Source organism: Triturus cristatus, chromosome 9 (genome assembly GCF_964204655.1).
Source record: "Triturus cristatus chromosome 9, aTriCri1.1, whole genome shotgun sequence".
NCBI classification, from domain to species: domain Eukaryota; kingdom Metazoa; phylum Chordata; class Amphibia; order Caudata; family Salamandridae; genus Triturus; species Triturus cristatus.
Genome location: NC_140592.1, coordinates 926975747 through 926996488, shown reverse-complemented (window position 1 = coordinate 926996488; position 20742 = coordinate 926975747). Strand labels below are relative to the sequence as shown.

The 20742-nt window shown below is 45.9% G+C and overlaps 1 protein-coding gene across 2 annotated transcripts in view; it reads right to left on the bottom strand.

Moving 5' to 3' along the window:
* PRIMA1 (proline rich membrane anchor 1) overlaps positions 1-12177 on the bottom strand; it is a 789901-nt gene extending 777724 nt beyond the window's left edge. The window contains exon 1 of one of the 2 annotated variants that reach the window (XM_085626481.1): positions 11068-12177. The gene's annotated coding sequence lies outside the window, so the exon portion shown is untranslated. The remainder of the gene's footprint in view (positions 1-11067) is intronic. The other variant, XM_085626480.1, reaches the window with a different exon arrangement.
* Positions 12178-20742: the final 8565 nt, after the last annotated feature.

The following is a 20742-nucleotide window of genomic DNA, read 5'->3' as shown; positions in this document are numbered from 1 at the left end:
TAAGGTGCGCCCGTCCGCACCTGGACAGCGCCCGAACCCCTGACCCCCGCGTACGCCATGACGCCGACACCGCTACGATGCTAGCACCCTCCACGCACTCAACACCGGACGATCACACACCTGCTTCCTGGATGAAGCGCACCCATGGGCCTTTCACCTGCCGGAACTGCAGCTTCACCAGCATTTGCCCCGCCAAGCCACCGACCAGGAAAGAACACAACCAACTCAGATGCATCCTCCTCAACACCCGCTCGACCGACCATCGCTGCATTCACTTCACCTACCGGAAACCCACCACGCACCATCACACCCAACAGATGCCTCGCCGCTGCTGGAGCAAAGTCACCGATGACCAGCTATCTACCACCCTCGCCCAGAGCCCAGCCGCTGACCCCACCGACCCCGCGACCTCAGACAGTGGATCCATGACTGCACCAACACCCTTGCTCCGTTCAAAAAACCCTCCAACAGTCAAACCAGCAAGAAAGCCAGCTGGTTCACCGAAGACCTCCAGGCCTCCAAGCAAATCTGCCGGAAGCTAGAGAAGTACTGGCTCCGTGAATGAACACCGGACAGCTACGCAGCCCACAAGAACGCCACCCGCAAACACCATCACCTCATCAGATCCATCAAAAGGGCCTCCTTCAAAGACCGCCTAGACAACAAGGCACACAACAGCAAAGAGCTCTTCAACATCGTGAAGGAACTCTCCAACACCAGCTCCAACACCAACGACATCCCACCTTTGCAAGACCTGTGCGACTCGCTGGCAACCTTCTTCCACCACAAGATCGCAGACATCCACAACAGCTTCAACACCACAACCGCCCCGACAACCACTGAGACCTCCACCCCCACGACAACCATCCGCACCAACTGCCTGCTCTCCTGGACCAACATCCACGACGACGACACCATCAAGATCATGAACACCATCCACTCCGGAACTCTGTCAGACCCATGCTCACACCACATCTTCAACAAAGCCAGCACAGCCATCGCACCCCATCTCCGGAAAGTCATCAACATCTCCTTCAAGACAACAACCTTCCCGGAGAGCTGGAAGCACGCCGAGATCAACGCCTTACTCAAGGAACCCAAGGCGGACCCCAAGGACCTCAAGAACTTCCGGCCCATCTCCCTGCTCAGGTCATCGAGAAGACCGTCAACAAACAACTAACCCGCTACCTCAAGGAGAACAGCATCCTGGACCCTTCCCAGTCCGGGTTCCGCAGCAACCACAGCACCGAAACTGCCCTCATCGCCACCACCGATGATATCAGGACCCTGTTAGACAATGAAGAAACCGCGACCCTCATCCTCCTGGACCTGTCAGCCGCCTTCGAGCCGGTCTGCCACCGCACACTACTAACACGCCTCCACGATGCTGAGATCCAAGAGAAGGCCATGGACTGGACCACCTCCTTCCTCTCCGGCAGAACACAGAGCGTCCACCTTCCCCCCTTCCGCTCCGAAGCCACCGAGATAATCTGCGGCATACCCCAGGGCTCATCCCTCAGCCCAACGCTGTTTAACATCTACATGGCACCGCTCGCCCACGTCGCCCGACTGCACAACCTCAACATCATCTCCTATGCCGATGACACCCAGCTGATCCTCTCCCTCACCAAGTACCCCCACACCGCCAAAACCAATCTCCACAAAGGAAAGAAGGCCATCGCCGAATGGATGAGGAACAGCCGACTGAAGCTGAACTCAGACAAGACAGAGGTCATCATCCTCGGATCCACCCCTTCGGCCTGGGACAGCTCCTGGTGGCCGACCACACTGGGAACAGCTCCTACACCCACCGACCACGCACGCAACCTAAGGGTCATCCTCGACTCCACCCTCTCCATGGCTAAGCAGGTCAATGCCGTCTCTTCCTCCTGCTTCAACACCCTCTGCATGCTCCGCAGGATCAACAAGTGGATCCCCACCGAAATGAGAAGAACGGTCACCCAGGCCCTCATCAGCAGTAGGTTGGACTACGGAAACACCCTCTATGCAGGAGCCTCGGCCAAACTCCTGAGACGGCTTCAACGCATCCAAACCGCCTCTGCATGGCTGATGCTCGACATACCTCGCCGCAGCCAGATCACACCCCACCTGAGAGACCTGCACTGGCTCCCCATCAACAAGAGGATAACCTTCACGCTCCTCACCCACGCACACAAGGCACTCCACAACACCGGACCAGCGTACCTCAACAGACGACTCAGCTTCTACACCCCCACCCGCCAGCTCCACTCCGCCGACCTCGCCCTCGCCACAGTCCCCCGCATCCGAAGAACGACCGCCAGTGGCAGATCATACTCCCACCTCGCCGCCAAGCCCTGGAACACCCTCCCCATCCACCTACGGCAGACCCAAGACCAGCTGACCTTCAGAAGACTCCATAAGACCTGGCTTTTCGAGCAGTAGCAGCGTTCCCCACCCCCTTGAGACCTTCATGGGTAAGTAGTGCGCTTTACAAATGATATGATTGATTGGTCCGTACATTGTATCTAATGAATTGGAATGGGGAGGCTGTGTGTCCATTTCACCATATGGCCCTCATTACAAGTGGCCTCTTAATATGAATGGGTCTGGTAGCAACCGTTACCGGCCCGATCGGGATTATGAGATCTGAGGAAATACAGTAGGTCTCACAACTTTAACCTGGAGAGCTTGGCAGCTAATAGCAGCCAAAACCTCTTGGTGAAAGTCTGTCACAAAATGAGGAACCCAGATTTACAGATTACCCCAGTAATATCTCATTTTTTAGCAGATCCTCAGAGTCCATCTTGTAATACCAGGTTTTGATAACTTCGGGGGAGGGGAAAACCAAGCCCATTTACTGGGTTTACAGAATTAGGGCCTGTGTGCTGTTTAAAACACTCTGCATAATGATATTCGAGGGATAAGTGAACACATCCCTTTCTCTCAATTTACTTCATTTTGGATCATGAGCAGGGTCATTGTAAGCACTGTACCTTCTGAGTTCCAATACATTTATAAGGGAATCTCGAGCCGTCTACCTACACCAAATGCAGTTCAACTCTTGATTTATATTTTTTAATTTCAATCAAATATAGTTTTATTTCATCTAAACATATAAAACATAAAAATGTAAAAAACATTAACATGCACCCAAAGCTTCTGCAAAATAAAATATATATATATATAATAGCTTCCTATTGAAGCAATGAACATTGACAAGACGGGATGTCATGGAGCTCAGTGGTTGGTGTATTATGAAAGTTAGGCAAACACAGTCCCAACAGAGTGGAGTACTGAAGCCGTTAGCATTTTATGATCTAGGGATTTTGCTTCATGTTTGCAAAGACGGCCCAAAACGATGCAATGGGATACCTATGCAGTGCAGTTTGCCCAGTGTATTTAAATACTGGCTGTGAGATGGTCCACCATGCCCAATACATTGTGATAATAGTTCCTGGTCAGGTCTATTGTGCCCAACATTTGTTAATGTAGAGTCTGAGCTTGTTCATTGTGTGCAATGGCGTCCAATGGGTAGCTAAGACACACCAAAAGTACCTAATGCTTCTTAGCTTAGTGTTGGTTGTATACCATTTTGTCAAAGCCAATTCAACAAGGCAGTTTGGCAAGGTCATTGTGGTTGAAGCTTGTCAAACTGGAGTTCAAGTTATTCCATTGTGACGGATACAGGTCACCCTTGACTTGGATTCGTTTTAATAATGTGTGTGAATCTTATTTAAAAAAATAATGAAATAAAAAGGGCTGGAATTTGTTAACAGGGGCACTTTAATGGATAGTTGGCAATGGTGCTTAGAAATTACTCACAAGGTATTTGTAGTATATGATCAGTTAGATTTTGGTGAAGACAATGTTAACTTACACCAAATTGTATTAAGTAACATGCTAAATATCCTTTGATAAAAAAGTAAACTTCTCTGTTAACATTGTTTTAAAAAGGAAAGCTGTGGAAGATATATCGATATTTGATGTGATGACTGCTCTAGATAATCATTACAATATCAAGTGACTGACATCTCTAGGCTATTGCTCAATGTATTGGCACACATCCAGAGGCATGATTTTATTTACCCTGCTTTTTAGGTTCAGCCTGTTAGGCAGTGGCTGTTACGAGGCATATTGTAGGTTACCCAGAACGCAGGGGGGCTCGTAGCCCGTCCAGTGCTTACAATAGGTTGGCTTTCCTGTCACCCATTAGTCAGCTTTTTATTCATGTCCCAGTTTGTCAGTCTTGTGTTTGTCCCTCCCATGAAACATTGCCCCTTTGCCATTCTTTTGATTGGCTGGCATCTTTGCTTTCACTGCTTGCTTTTCAAGCACTTCTTTTTAGGTCTCGCCTATGTAGTGCACATGCGCTGTTTAGGAGGACCTTTAGCCGTTGGTCAGCTCTTTTGCGAAGCACATACACCTGCTTGTGGCCGCGTACACATTGCGGGAGTGCGCAACGGCGCACCACAAGCTTGAGTATGTACTTTGAAAAAGAGCAGACTGCTCTCCCCAGCGCGCGCGCACCACTCGCGAGTGGACCCCTCCGCCTCCTTCTCCCGCTGCAGCCTGCATGCCTTTTTTTTCTTTAAACTTTCAGCGCGAGGCGCGCGCGCTTGCCTTTCTCTTTACCCATCTCCCTCTTGTTTCCCTTCTTTAAGCACTCTTGTTCTCTTCTGTTGCTTTTTTGCCTTATTTTTTCTAATTCGTCATTCTCCGCCCATGGAGGCGCGCGTGCTTGTCTTTCTCTTCACCCATCTCCCTCTTGTTTCCCTTCTTTTAGCACTGTTGCTCTCTTCTGTTGCTTTTTTACCTTTTTTTTCTAATTTGTTATTCTCTGTCCATTTCTCCTTCTGTCTGTTTTCGTTGCTGACCCATCGGACGGATCTGGGACGGACTTTATGGCATGCCCCCGCCCCCCCCACCCCCCAGGGAGTCCGGGAGGAGGGGTCTGCCGCCCACGCCAGGAGTCGGCCTTTCTCTGCTATACCCACCACCTCTACAGCATCCCAGAGAAGGAGCTACTCCCTTACACTCCCCAAGCTGACTTACCTGCTCCTCTGATTTCCGTGAAACTGCGTCAGACCGCTGCTTTTCCTGCATCTCTGTGTAAGAGCATCCGAGGGAGGGATTACTTCCCCAGGTTGCATCTGCCCTTTCTGCCGCTCTCCTAATTCAGCCGAAAAGAATGTGGCAACATTTTTCGGTTTTGACTTAGGCTTGTTTTCATGGTGTCTGAAAAAAACACGAGCTTGCAGCCGTGCAGATGAGCGGGCCCGGGAGGAAATAGAAAATTCACTGCATTTTTTAATGTACCTGTGTGTGTGTGTGTGTGTGTGTGTGTGTGCGCGAGCGTGTGTGTGTGTTTTCATGCGAGTCCATATTAAAATATAGATGAGGGTGCATCTCTGGGCCCTGCTGCCACTAAAAGGTGTGCTCCTTCTTAAGGGTCTCAAAGTTCCTCATTTACTTTACCCTATTACCAACCTTGTCTCCTGTCCTATTACTCCACTTCTTTCCTCTTTCTTCTCTTCCTCTCTTCCCATTTTTTGTCTCTCCCTCCTTATTCCCTCCCTTCTTCCTCTCTGACATCCTCTTCCCTTGCCTCGTTTGTTCGCCCTCATGTTGTTTCTCTCATCATTATCCCTTTCTCCAATTTTATTTTTTTCTCTGCATTTCTTTAATCCTTTTCCTCTCCTCCTTCACTCATTTTCATCTATCTCCCACCGTACTCTACCCAAACTCCCCGAAGAGTAAACCGAAAGGCTCTGGGCTTACCAGTTTCTGAGTGGGTTCTAAAATTACTGCACTAAGTACAGGGCAGACTCTCACCTCTAGGCCTGGTGTTACCAGTAAGCCTGGGCAAAGCGCTACACTACGCTCGCGTAGTTTGCGAAGTTTGAGCTACTTCGCACTACGCGATTTGCACGTAGCACTGTGCAAACACGCGTAGCGTAGCGTAGTGCAGCGGTAATTTTTTGCTTGCTCGCGGTCCTCAATGTCAAGTTGGCGACCGCAAACAAGCAAAATGACATCCCGGCGAGACTTTTTCCTCGTTCGCAATCAGCAACATCAAGTTGCCGATCGCGAGTGCGGAAAATAAACCTCCTGGCGAGCTTATCAACACGGGGAGGTCAGGTTTTTCATTGCGAGTGGTCGCGTATGCTCGCGACGAGAAACTACCAGTCTGCGATGAGAAAGCTGCTGCTCAAGTAGAAATCTACTCGAGCCGCAGAAAACGACCGTTTGCACTGTGCAAGATGCAGTTTGCAATGATTGCACAGTGCGGACAAGCATCCGGCACTGTGCAATCAGTGTGAACAGCATCTTGCACAGTGCACTATGCAGTTTGCAAAGCTACGCGTAGCTCGCGAAGTGCACTTCGCGAAGCTGCGTGTAGCGCTACTTCACAAACTACGCCCAGGGTTAGTTACCAGGCAGCTGCACAATTGATCAATAGGCTACTATTCACAAAATATTGTGTAAAGCTTCAAAACTTTACAGATTTTAGAGACTGGTACACATTAATTAGATTATTCAGTAAAAGTTACTAAATATAGATTTGCATGCTAGGCTAAACCAGCGCTAGAAATATACAAGCATTGGCATAGCCAATAGGTCTCGCCTTTGGGACCTTATAAGTGTTTAGCCATGCAACAGTTGAGGTTGTTGCACCAAGGATATTGTACTGCATAACTAAATACTTATAAGGTCCCAAAGGCGAGACCTATTGGCTATGCCAATGCTTGTTTTATTTTGTGTTAAGCACTCTCTGAAAGTGTAGGTGCTTTTGAGCTGTCTCTCTCATGCAGTTCTCTCCCCCTGCACTTTGTGATGCTCAAGGTCACCCGTGTGCTTCCCCAACCACCCTCCCGACTGCTCCTTCATGAGATACCCATTCCTCTCCCTGCCCTCCCTGAAGCTCCCCTCCACCTACACACTCTTCTTTTCCCGTTTTTGCCTCCCTCACCTGTGCTCTCTGTATTAGCTTCCCACAACCCTGTGTTGCTTTCGAGTCCCATGTCCCTCGAGTCCCCTCGTCCTTCCATGTGTTGCTTTCACTTCCGTTGTTGTATCTGTGTCCTGTGTTGCTCCCCCTTTGTGCTTCCACACCAGTGCCAACTTTTATTTTAAAAAAATGCTTTTGTGCATTTCCTTTTCATTTCAGTTAACTATCCAACTCAATTGTTAACTAAAAAGAAAACAAAGAGACTTTGTAAGAAAAGGGGCAACCCAGTAACCCTGGGCAATCTAGTAATAAAGCACAAACATGATCCCTAAATGGGGCATTGCGAACCTCTACTTTCTTGTAGAGAGTTATTTAGACCATAAAGAGATTGGTTCCATTTCTTAATTTAGACAATTTTATGTAAATATTTTAACAAATATAAAAAATAATTGCAGTTTTATGCTTCAAATCAATATTTAAGTAAAGAGGTGACCCCAAACAGTGCAACAACACAGTGAAAGTGAAAATAGGTGAAAGTAAAGTGTGTTGGTGCGATAGAATCTATGTTCCTAAAATAGTGACTGATTCAGGATACATAAATAGTTGGTACAAAGAGAGAAATTAGCCAGAATCCAAATAAAAACAGTACACTATAATTGTGTCAAGTCAACGTTTCAACCCTAAACATACAATTTAGACAGGATCATCATCAGGATGTAGGTTTGGGCAGCACCTGTCCAATGCATTGGATCAATGCGGAGTTATTTTCTGAGAGATAATGATGCATGGGATGCTTCAGAGTGAAACTGGCACATGGTATGGCTCTGGAGTGGCTAGAATTGGAGCCGAATTGTAGCCCAATCTATGTCATGCGGTACTCATTTAAAGCATGTATGCCACTATGAGGGAATTCTAGTTGGAGTCATGTGTTATGGGTGAATAGATCTCCGTGGTCTGTATAACTAGAGAATAGAACTAAGTTGCAAATTGCTGCCTCTTGGCGCTGTGATGTCCTTGACTGTGGAACCTCAAATGGGGAAATATATGCCATTTGAAATGAATTTATAATTAAAATGAACTTTTATGTACAATGTTCATAAAAAGCACTCTTTTGCTTTCTTGCATCATTTTGTAGACACGAGCATGCATGGTGCACATACCTACAAAATGACTGGGCGGCAGTATCAAAGGCTTTGGTAATGTTTTTAAAATTTTAGCTATACTTATCAAGGATACATTGCAATGGGTCTAAAAAACCCACTGGCAATGGTCCCAAAGGCACGACTTATTGACTTTTCCATTCTTTTTTAACAACAAACAATTCATGCTGATTTGTACTAACACGTTTTCCCATAGTCATACAGTAGGTAAAACTCTTGTATACATCAGGCCTTTATTTGCTTTGTTTTCCTGCTCTTAAAATGCAAGGCGAACCGTTACTTGATGCATAAATTCTCAAACTGTGTGAAAAGTACATTTGCTTTCCAGGTTAGTCTACCCTCCAAGTTAAGAGACAATCCCCTTTCTGAATAAAAACCTTTCTTGTCCAAAGACTACAAAGCTCATGTCAGTTTGTCATGTAGATATTGTGCCATGCAATGGTCATGCTTAGTTGTGAGTAACGCACTCCGTGGTGGCTCAGCATCAGCAATCCTTTAGATTGAGCCCCTCATTTTTCAATATATTGCTGCACTTTCAAAGACTGATGTCCATCTTCTGTCTGTCAACTCCTTAGGAGTACTCTCGGGTACATTTTCAGGATTCATTGCTAGAGGCAGAGTCTAAATGTTGTATTTATATTTTACCTGGATCTATGGGTGGACAGGAACAAACCTCAGGCCTCTATCTAGGATGTAACATGTTTTGCACTAACAAGAAAGCATTGCACTGTATTAGAACATCCACATCCAGGTCCAATTTCAGCTGTTGGCCTTATGCATGGAAAGAGTGATCTGACCCCACAATACAACATTTTCCTAAAGTTGAACTTTTAAATGGAGGACTGCAGTTGCAAACTTATCATAGAATTGTTAACATAAAAAAATGTTCTCTTATTGTGTGGCTAATGCACGAGTTCAGAGCGCACAGGCTTACATTGAATGTTTCTTTTTAGCTTCAGAGCCAACATCTCACTAATAAAGTTGACTGTTATTTGAAAAGTCCCAAAGTAGATTATATAAGGCTTACATAGATTGTTTGCAAGGTCTACTGTAGGCTCTAGGGCAGATTCATGGCTGACCATAATGAGGTGGCTGCCTTTTTCCTAAACTTTTAGAGGAGATGTGCCCAACAAGGATGATGTGACAGACCTACGCTATGGGCTTGTTCATCTTCTACAGAAACAGGATGCTGTAACGTATCCATAGTTCATATCAGACTAGAAAATGTGTGAGGAGTCTTCTTTGGCGTAAACTGTGCTTTGTAAATAAAATGACCAATCATTCAATTAGGAGATTGCAGTGGACATATCTTTCAACTTCCACCTCCTCCCCCAGCGACTGCATCTTGTGGCACCTACATTTATACCAAGCTGTCGAAAGAGACGAAATCTTGATTAAATTATGCTTGGAATTGAGTAAATCCCTCCCCCGGGAGACAATTACACTACTTAATCAATTGTATCTGGTATTGGTTTTTAATATTCCCTTAGATTAACTACTGCACATAATCCAAGGTTAACTGCTTATTTGAACAACCCAGCCATGACCCACAGTATGCCTTATTTGGGGAGTCAATTCCAACTTGGCAACGTTGCCAGTTTTGAAACTGTTTTGCTAGTAAAAAGAAAAATGTAAATAAAACAAATTACATTGCGTTCGCTGCAACGCAAATGACGTTGCAGCACGTGCAATGTAATTAGTTGTATTTAATTATTTATGTACTTAACTCCAGTCGGCCGTATGCCAGAGTTTACTACCCCCCCACCCTGCCCCTCCCCGCCTCACCGCACTCCCACTCGGAGCCGCGACTGGGTAGTAACCATTCTCTACCCCTGTCTCCTTTAAATCAATTTTCCATTGTGGACTGTCTTCATAGATTAACTGTTCCTTGGCATGCACTGGTGCAGAGTTGGTCTGCAATAATCGTGTGAGTCTGTCTGCCAGGCACAGCTGTCCATCCCCCTGTTAGGGGTCTGAAAAGACCTTCTTAAAAATGACCCTGTGTCCAGTAACGTTCATCGGTAGGGGGGTGTCATATACATATTTTCCTCTCACATTGTTATGGGATATGATTTTTTGATGGCCTCCCCTCTAAAAAGAAACACTATTCCAAGGTATGACCTGATCTAGGTCTCCCTGCACATCAGGCAGTCTCCCCAGTGGCCTAGAACTATACTCCCAGATATCCAGAACCGTACATTAGATGCTCCTGAAAGACTGACAGCACTTGGATGTCAGTCTCAGCAACATTAGTGTTTTGAAAAAGAGACCAATAGTGGGTATGTGCTCCAGTTAACGTTTATGAGGAGTTTGGGCAAATCCCTCTGTTTCCACACACAGCACCCTAACTTTTCAAGTTTGCAAGTTCCACGAATGGGCATCTTATTCAATTCAGGAGTTCTGTTTTACATTTGGGGACACGTAGCCCTTATTTTATAACAGGGACGGCTTTAGCACTGGTGACACCCAGTGTGACAAACATTTTTGGTGCCCCCACACCCCATGTTCGCCTCCTCGGATTCTCTCACCCTCACCATCAGGCAACGTGTACCTCATCTCTCCAATCACAAGTTGTTTTTATACACAGATCCCCCTACATAGGTCAGCCCCCAGTGTCGTCGCACTGCCCTTAAGCCGGCCTGTTTTATAATATGATCAAAAGAAATACAAGTCCCACAATGCAAAGCAAAAAACCTGGACTAGGTAAGCTGCTCACGCATGGACCAAGGAAGAATGGGAGCTCTGTATACACTTTTGAACTTTCTAAAGTTGAGTATCATGTATATGAAAAATGTCACATATTGAAATTTAAGTGTTGAGAAATGCATGGGGAAATAGAAGAATATCTGGTTGGAGACTCTCTCTCTCCCGTAGGAAGCCGCTGGCATGCTGGAGAAACGACTGTCCGCGCTTAGCGCACTGGCAGAACGCGATTTTAGAAAACAGTGACAGAGAAAAGTCGCCGGCAGCTCTTACCTCAGGGCAGGATTCCTCCTCTGGGGAATGTTCTAGCGATTTCCGGAACTGCCGCTGTCCATCCTGCTCACTTGCCTTTTCCCTTCACCTGAGGCAAAGTTTAAGGGCGGACGTGGACTAACGATGCGTTTAAATCCGCAGCCCCACATCCAATCGGGTCCCTCGACTGTGCTGGGCTTGGACAGATGAAGGAGGCGAAGGAGCAGCCCCACGGCGTCTCTCCGGCAGCGACGAGAACGAAAATATTGCAATTCTCTAACAAGACGTAAACATCTTCAGCTGAACTCTCAGTGCAAATACCACATCCCAGGAAAAATACATAGATTCATCTAATTACTCAGAGGAACAACCAGAAAAGGTCTCAGAAGTTCACAGTGCCTCCACGAGGGAAAAATGTCTTTGCTGTTAAAAAGGAAATATCAAAAAGACAAATGCTGTTCGGAGTTGTACCCTCAAGCAAAGAGAGAGAGACTGGCAGCAGACTTTACCCTGACACGGTGGTTTGTTGTGGGTGGTGGGTGTGTAAAAAGAAGGTGGGGTATTCTCCAGCTGTCAGTTTTTGTCATATCACAACTGTCTGTCAGCGTTGCCCAGTGAGAGCGTGTACTGTGTCTGTGTAAGGGAGAGGTTTGCTAAACTAATCCCGGAGAGCACGGAGGACAGTGTTGGAGCTACACACGCAGAAAAAAAAATACACTGAGCAAGCCAGCCTTCCCTGGATGTAATCTATTCTCAGCGTGCTGCAGTGATTTTTCATCCCCTTGCGCTCGGGCCGCTGTGGGTTTGGCACCCGGCTGTCCCCTCCTCTCGGTGACACTGAATTCTCCGTTCGGAGGGGGTTCCCGCACTTCCCACGGGGCTCTCTGCCGAGGGAACACCACAAACAGAATCTCGCGGCAGAAATGCTGATTCGGCTCCAGAGCTGCCTTCAGTCCCAGGGAGGCTTCCCCCACCTTTCAGACATCCGCGCTGCCACCCCGTAGGCACCCGAGAGGCGCAGCTGGAACCCTTACACACGATTTCCGAAGAACCCAGTTGTTAACTATGTTTTTTCATTTAAACATTGCACTTAAACGTCCAGTGGGAAAAATCAAGAGACTTCTACGGCACATTAACACATAAAAACGAAACCAGTGGATTCCGTTAGACAAAATAAGGAGCAACGCGATTCAACTCGAATTGCATTTAATTATTTCAACATCTATTCAAAGGGTTGGTGAAAATCCACGTGCAAGAACTGCATCCAGCAGAGACCATTGGCAATTGGGGACCTGGAATTTCCACCAGGACGTTCTCAGGAATCTCAAGTTCTCCAGCGCCAGGGCAAGTAACTCGTCTGGTGCTGTTTATTTTTTTAACAAATCGGGGACTTGTATCCCTGTCTTGATATTAAGCAAAGCAAAACTGCAAGTACCAGACTGCCACCTGTAAAACCAGGACCGGATGAATTATTCGGACTGACACGCAGCGTCTCGGCGTCCCGAATTCTTCCAAAGCACACGAAAGGAGCTAAAGACATATACCTAATTGTAATTTCTGTACTTCCCCCACAAAGCCCCTCATTTTTGAGGGAGCCCCTAAATATGTTGCCTATTTTATTTTGCAAAATAAGGCGTCTTCAGTTTAGTTCTATTTAAGCATGTCCTCCTGGAAATTCATGTGAATGATAGACACGGGACCTCGATTGAGTTCATGCCACTCCCAGTCCTTTAGATGGAAATTTAGAAGTGCAGGTACTCACTATTTAGAAACGCTGTTTGCTCTGAGATGTGCTGGCACTCTCCTGTGCTGATAAGGGCAGGCACTTTCCTTTCCAAATTAAAGAGGTGCAGGTACTCAATATGGGACAGTACCTGTCTATTTTAAAGTACTGGCCGCTCCCTTATTTCTGTGGGGGAGGGGGAGTCACCATGGTTTCGCACCTATAATCAAGTTAACACTTAAATGTGATTTTGCACACATCAATTTATATTTTGCTTCTGAATGTTTGTGTATCTAAATGTGATTTTACACATAAATGTGATTTCTGCTCCTAAAGGTGCTTACACGTTCCTGATCATGTTGCTCCAATGATGATTTTTCACCTCAATGTTATTATGCCGTAAATGTGTTACTTTGATGAAGCTTACTTGGCACCAAAGATGCTTTTATACCCCCAAATGTGATTTTGTACATCCGTCTGTTTTATGGTCCTAATGGATTTTCACACTTAAGTTGATTTTAAACCAATAATGATTTTGCACCTCAATGTGCAGCCAACTAAAATGATCTCATATGGATGCACAGTTTACACCTAATATGATATTTTGTTACCACATTTTTCCTGTGTAATGAGTAAATATGCAGCTAGGCGTGATACTCCTGGGGCTGGCAACAGGAGTGTGTGCCTCTTTTCTGAGCCCCGGGGGCTATTTATTAAAGAAGGGGCTGCAGATGCCGTGCAGCTGTGCTGTAATACTGATAGTGCCAGCTTATATAAAGTGCTGATACTATCTTAAGAGTGTGTTCCCTCATTTGCATGGTGTTGTGGTCCCATGGAAATTAGGGAAGCCCTTTGCTTCTGCTGCCTTGTCGTATTATGTGGCCGTGAGGCGGTACACAGAATGTGTGCCACTAAAAAGTGGTGCAAAGCTAGTGTGCCCCCTGAGGGCAGCCATCTGGAGAGTGTGAAGGTATCACTTGGGTGCCAAAAACGTCCATCTGTAGGTGGTGCAGTCTCTCAATGCACCCTCCTGCAGGGGCATTTCTTTCACCCCTTTGAAGTGCAGGCCAGTGCCACCTGCATAGTGAAGGACAGGGCAGCTGCTGCAAGCAGTCGCTCCAGTTTTTACTAATGAGCTGCCCCTTTGGCAGACACAAGTTTGTGACTGTCCTGGGGCAGTGCATTGCTGATAATTTGGTTAGTTGCCCCGGTCTGCGCTAGGCACACCTTGTTAAAAGTGTGCGGTGGTGTAGACTGGAGCAGAGTGTCCTTACAGAAATAGAGCTCCTGATTTTTAGATGAGTTTGTGAATCTAAACATGTCTCCAAACTCCTTTTGATGCTGCACTGTAGAACCTAAATGTGATTTTGAATATGAATGTACTTTTGCACCTAAAATGTGTTTAAAAAATGTTTCTTCACTTTTTGCTGATGCACCAAGTGATTTTGCATCTAAATTAAATTTTGCGTATAAATGTGTTTTCGGACTTGTATTTGATTTGTGGTCCTAACATTGTTTATGCTCTTCTCATGATATTGCACTAAAAGTGATTTTGTTTCAAAATGTGATCTTGCACCTAAGCTGTGATGTTGTCCCAAAGGTGATTTATGCTTCTAAATGCTGTCCACAGACATGCCGAGGTTGCACTCAGGGTTACTTCTGATCTCAATGTGCTGTAAACCAACTGTGATGGTATGCTGACACACACCTTTTAAACCAAATGTGATGTTCTAATGCCTGTTGGACTTGGCCCTTTTTGTAGGGTTATCCCCAAACTTTTTACTTCTTCCTCTTATTTTTTCCTGACCTGTTGTTGTTGGTTTTAGTACTCTGGGCACTTTACCACTGCTAATCAGTGCTAAGGTGCATATGCTCTCTGTGTAAATTATGAACATGATTGGTTAGCCATGATTGTCATATTTCACTTACTGGTCAGTCCCTTGTAAAGTGCACTAAGTGTGCTAGGGCTGGTAAATCAAATGCTGCTAGTGGGTCTGCAGCACTTATTGTGCCACCCACATGAGTAGCTCTGAAAAGGTAACTTAGACCTGCCACAGCTGTGTCTGTGCGCAGCTGTTCACTGCCATGTCGACTTGGCAAATGCACCCACTTGCAAGGCCCTAACCTTCCCTCTTCTTACCTGTAGGACACCCTTATGGTAGGCCCAAGGTACCCCCCTGGGCAGGGTGCAGTGTATGTGAAAGGTAGGACATGTACTGATGTGTGTAACATGTCCTGATAGTGAAATACTGCCAATTTCGTTTTTCACTATTGAAAGGTTACCTTACCCCATAGGACAGGATGGGGAAAGCTTTGTAACATTTTACAAGCATATCTTCCCATAGGGATAAGATGGGAAAATAAAGTTTAGGCTCTCTGAACTCAGAATTTATTAACAGATCTTTTACTAAAGATGGTTTTTAAATTGTGTATTTGAAAATGCCACTTTTAGAAAGTAAGCATCTTCTTGTTTAACCATTCTGTGTGCCTCTGCCTGTTTTTGTATTGACTGTCTGGTTTTGGAGTGACGGGGTGGGGTGGTGCATTCTCTCAGACAGCCACCGAGGTTGGGGGGTTTCATGTGTGTCCTGCCTTTCCTGAATCAGTCAGGGCCGGGATGAATAGACCTGGGCTGCATTCAGAGTAGGGGGAGAGACAGAACTGATTTGGACTGGGCTCAGAGACCCTTGCCCAAAGAAAACAAAGCCATTTTGGGGTATAAGTATTGAACCTAAAACCCCTGAACTTTAGACTATTTCTGGAATCAAGAGGAACCTTTGCCAAGGAGAAGAGCTGGAGAAATGGAGAAGTATTGCCCTTGCTGTGTGTTTGGGGTTGGCCTGCAGTTGCTGTTTTTGCCAAGGAAAGGAGATGGACCTTGTAGTGTGTTGTGCCCCCTGCTTGAGGAAAGTCTCCAAGGGCTTAAGTAGAGCTTGCCTTCCGTTTTTTAACACAAAGACTTCACCCCCAGCTCCCCTAAACTTCCTTGCTGTGAGTTCTGACCTACCAGGAGTGCCTGTGACTCTGTGGGGTCTCTGGAGGTTATTTCTACTGCTGGGAGCTGGGAAGCAATGCAATAGCAAGAAAATCGACACATCGCTCTTCGTGCAACAGTTTTTTCAATGCAAAGCCATGGTGCGAGAAGAATCTCCCCGCACTGCTGCGCCGCTGGTGAAACCGAACCAGCGCCTGTCGCCACTTGAAGAATCAACGCAACAAGGGATCGCGGTTGAAGAAACCAACGCAGCGCCGCTTGACGCCACCGCATCATTGGCAGAAGCATCCCGATTTCCACGCAGTGTCCCTGTGCGGCACGTTTTCTCCGACACATCACCTGCGGATGGGAGTCGTCTCAGAATCGACTCACCACTTCCCTCTACAGACCGGACCCGACGCACCGCTCCCCTATGTCCAGCGGAACTATCGCATCGCATCCACGAAGGTCTCAGGAATCAACGCATCTCTTTGTTTTTTTTACGCTTCCCATCTCTGGAGCTGTTTGGCTTGGTGAATTTTGTCGCAACGACAGATACTTTTCAAGAAATCACGCATCCATAGTTTTCTATGAACTCAGTTGCTAAACCCTTTGAGAGTCATTTTCCTTAATACTGTATGTTGGATTTTTGTAGTTTTGGTCTTGTTAAGTTTAGATAAAGATACTTAATTTTTCTAAACCGGTGTGGTGTCCATTTGTGGTGTTATCTCTGTGTTACTGTAAGAGTTGATACAAATACATTACAGATTGCCTTTGGGATAAGCCTTTTTGCTCGTGCCAAGCTACCAAGGGGGTGAGCAGAGGTTATCTAAAGTGTGTATTCCCCTTACCCTGATTACAAGGAAGAGTCCCTATTTGGACAAAGGTACCTGCCTCTGCCAACTAGAGACCCCCCATTTCTAACAATACCACATTTAATTAAAGGACACATATCCGCTGCATACTGCTCCTACCCTTAATCAATCTGCTTCTAAAGATCAATAGCCTACATGTTCTTTGCGATATCTTATTATGGCCATGAAGCTTCACATCAGATCAGATTCGGGCGCATGTAAAAACAGATCCTATTCCTCTTGGACAATCCAAACCTAGCCTTCAGAAATCAAGTCCTGGCAGACCATCTACAAACCCAAATCGGTGACAAATACTATAGTTTCAGACTGGGTGACAATTAAACTGATTTTTTAAGTAAGAGCATATCTTCCTAGAGCTGTGCAAAATGCTTTTTGTTCTTAGTCACAAAGAGTACAAATAACCATTACATGAAATCTTTTCTCTTTCTGGTTACCATTACCAGAAATATGAGCCTGCATCTCCCTTTTTGAAAATGAGAAGATCTTGAACTAATCCTGGGTTAGCAACATCTGTGTACTGACCATATTGTTTGATGCCCTGATGGTAATGAAAGAGTTTACCATGGCTCGGGACATTACAAATATCATGATTATCAATGTCCACTGCCTAGGACTCCCAATAACTCACCAAACTACAATCTCTAATAACCCCATGTTGTTGGACTTGGCCCTTTTTGCAGGGTCATCCCTAAACTTTTTGCCTTTCTCCTAGCCTTTTCTCCGATATGGTGTTGGTGGTTTTAGAACTCTGGGCACTTTAGCACTGCTGTCCAGTGTAAAGTGCGTGTGCTCTCTGTGGTAAACATGATAAGATTGGTCTACACCTGTTTGGCCTATTTAATTTACCTGTCAGTCCCTTGTAAAGTGGTATCTCATGTACCCAGGGCTGGTAAGAAATACGTTACTTACCTGTAACTGCAGTTATCCAGTATTGGTATCTTTCATAGATTCACATGCCTGAATCATTCCCTGTCTTCGTAGTGGGAGTCCCAAGGTACAAGTAAAATAGCAGTAAATAATAAAAATCCCATTGGCCCATAGATGCAAACATGCATTATATAGCCTATTAGTCTCTTTTTGTAAAAAGGACAAAACTGAAACACATAACTAATCAGTAATCAGCAGTGGCACCCTCTAGAACCTTCCCAAGAGAGGCTGAGTTTCTCAGATTTTCCAGCGCATGTGTAGTAAGTACCGTAGTATGGAGGAAGCTTCTCCGGGAAGGAGGGTGGGTGCATGTGAATCTATGAAAGATTCCAATACTGGATAACTGAAGTTACAGGTAAGTAACATATTTCTTATCCAGTATTGGGGTATCTTTCATAGATTCACATGCCTGCATCAGAATAGCAAGCAGTGCCCCATATGGATAATGGAAACCTATCCATATATATACGCACGTGTATTAGTTGGTAAGCACTATATACAAAAACGCTTCCATTTAAGTTTGTGTGTTCTATTGGTGCTGTCAGCTCTTGACTTGGCTATAATCTCTTTACAGTCCTGGTCAATGTTTATGTTCTTAAATTCAAAGAATTCAGGAGCCAAGCATGTAATTGCTGTGTGGCCGGTTCCGGGTGACACACTTGGCAATTGTTCCTGGACAACAGTGTTGGCGTTGGGAGAAGGCAAAAGGGCATCACTTCTGACAAAAGGAGGAGTTCTGAGTACCAATGTTGCCTGGGCCACCTGGGGGCTATGAGCAGAATGCGACAATGTTCCCACTTGATCTTCGTGAGGACCCTGGTAATCAGGGTTATGGGGGGAAAAGCGTACGCATAAATCCCTGACCAGCGCATCAAAAGCACATTCCCCCGAGATCCTGGGAGAGGGGATCTGCTTGCAAAGAACCGGCATTTGGAGTTGCTTTGAGTTGCAAAGAGATCCAGCTCTGGTTTCCCGCATGTCGCAAATATCCTGTCCAGCTGAGATTTTTCCAGCTCCCACTCGTGACAACCTTCGTTTGCCCTGCTCAGGGTATCCGCCAGGGAATTTTTTAAACCTGGGACATGTTCCGCTGTTAAAGAGATTTTGTGGGTCGATAACCAATCCCAAAGTTGTTGGGCATCTTGTGAGGGGGATAGGGACTTGGTTCCTCCCTGCTTGTTTATATAAAACATGCTCATGGGGTTGTCCGTGCAGACTAGAACCAAGGACCCCTGAATCCATGGGAGGAAAGCTTGAAGTGAGAGAGAGATGGCTTTCAACTCCAGTCTGTTTTTATGCATTTCGCGTTGGGCTGAGGACCATTTGCCTTGAACTTGCAGGTCTTGTAAGTGCCCTCCTTAACCTTCCATAGACGCATCGGTTGTGACAACGAAGTCTGGAATAACTGGGAGAAAAGAGAGTCCTTTGGATAGATTTGATCGCTGTGCCCACCAGAGGAAAGCTTCTTTTATTAGTGAAGTGATCTTTATTATATTGTCGAAAGAGCCCTTGGTCTGTATTCACTGGCATTGCAACTCCTCCTGAAGAGGTCTCATGTTTAGTCGAGTCATTGGCACTAGGTCTATTGCCGGTGAAAGCATTCCTAGCAGAGATTTGAACACCGTTACAGAAACACACTTTTTTCTGTACAATTTTTGCGCCAGCGTCTGTAATCGTTGCTGTCTTTCCTGGGAAAGGAAGGCCTTGTTCTGAATTGTGTCCAAAATTACTCCTAGAAAACACATTCTCTGGCTTGGAATAAGTGAGGATTTTTGGTAGTTTAATGATAGGCCTAATCGTTGCTGCTTCCACTAGACGAGCTGACTGCGCTTTCAGAAGCCAATTGTCTATTTAAGGAAATACCTGATGACCGCCGTTCCTTAATGCAGCTGCTACTGGGGCCATGAATTTCGTGAAAGTTCGTGGAGCCGATTTGAGACCAAAAGGAAGGACTCGAAATTGATAGTGGGTACCAGCCACTGTGAACCTTAGGAACTTTCTGTGTTTCGGGTGAATAGGGATATGAAAATAAGCATCTTCGAGGTCCAATGAAGTCATGAAGTCACCACTGTTGAGGCGACGCAAGATGTCTGCCAGAGTGACAATCCTGAATGATTGAGTCTTTAAGAATTTGTTTAACTTACTGAGGTCCAGGATAGGCCTCCACTCTCCTGATTTCTTGCAAATAAGGAAAAAACAGGAGTAGAAACCTTTCCTCCTATGCAAAAAAGGGAATTTCTCTATTGCTCTCCTTTGAAGCATAATCTTCGCTTCCCTCTTGAGCATATGTAGGCAAGGGGGGTGCGATCCCCTGGGGGGGTATTGGGTGGTATGTGAATAAACTCCAAGGTGTGGCCATGAGATACGAGATATAAGACCCACTTGTCTGAGGTGATTTTGCGCCACTGGTGTAAATCCATGGAGAGTTTCGCACCTTCAAAGGGAAGACGCGCACTCGCTGGTACCCAATTGAACTCATTGTTTGCGGCCGGAGTCACGGCCTTGGGATGTTGACTTCCGTCTTGAGCCCTGTCGAGAGAAACCAGCCGCAGTTGGTTTGACGGTTATATTGCTGATATCCTTGTCGTGGCTGGTAAGAATGATAGGTCTGGGAACGCTGGTAATTACTTCTGTAGTTTGAGAAACACCGCCCGAGCTCCCCGAAAAGGAACCTTGTGGTACTTAAAGGTACCCAGAGCTCTAGCTGTGTCAGTATCTTTTTTGATCGCAGTCAAAGCTTCATCAATGTGAGTACCAAAGAGGCTATCACCATCGTAAGCCATATCCAAAATTTTGGATTGCACTTCCGGTCTGAACCTTGTCGCTGTCAGCCACCCTTGATGCCGTAAGACGGCAGCACTCGCTAACTACCTAAAACTGGTGGTGGCAATGTCCATAGCGATATCAATCAGCTCTGACGCTGCTCTTTCTCCTTCAGTTATGAGCTTGGTAAACTCATCCTTATTTTCTTCCGGGAGGAAGGATTTCATTTCCCCTACATCAGACCATAGCTGACGGTTGTATCTGCTCAGGATTGCCAGAGCGTTTGCCGCCCTTACAGAAATCACTGCTATCGGCGAAAATGTATTTCCGATGGTGTCAAGACATCTACCATCCTTATCAGGTGGGGAGGTAACAGGAGCAGCATGATTCTTAGAGCGCCTCTGAGCCACCTGAGAGATTACTGAATCCGCTTT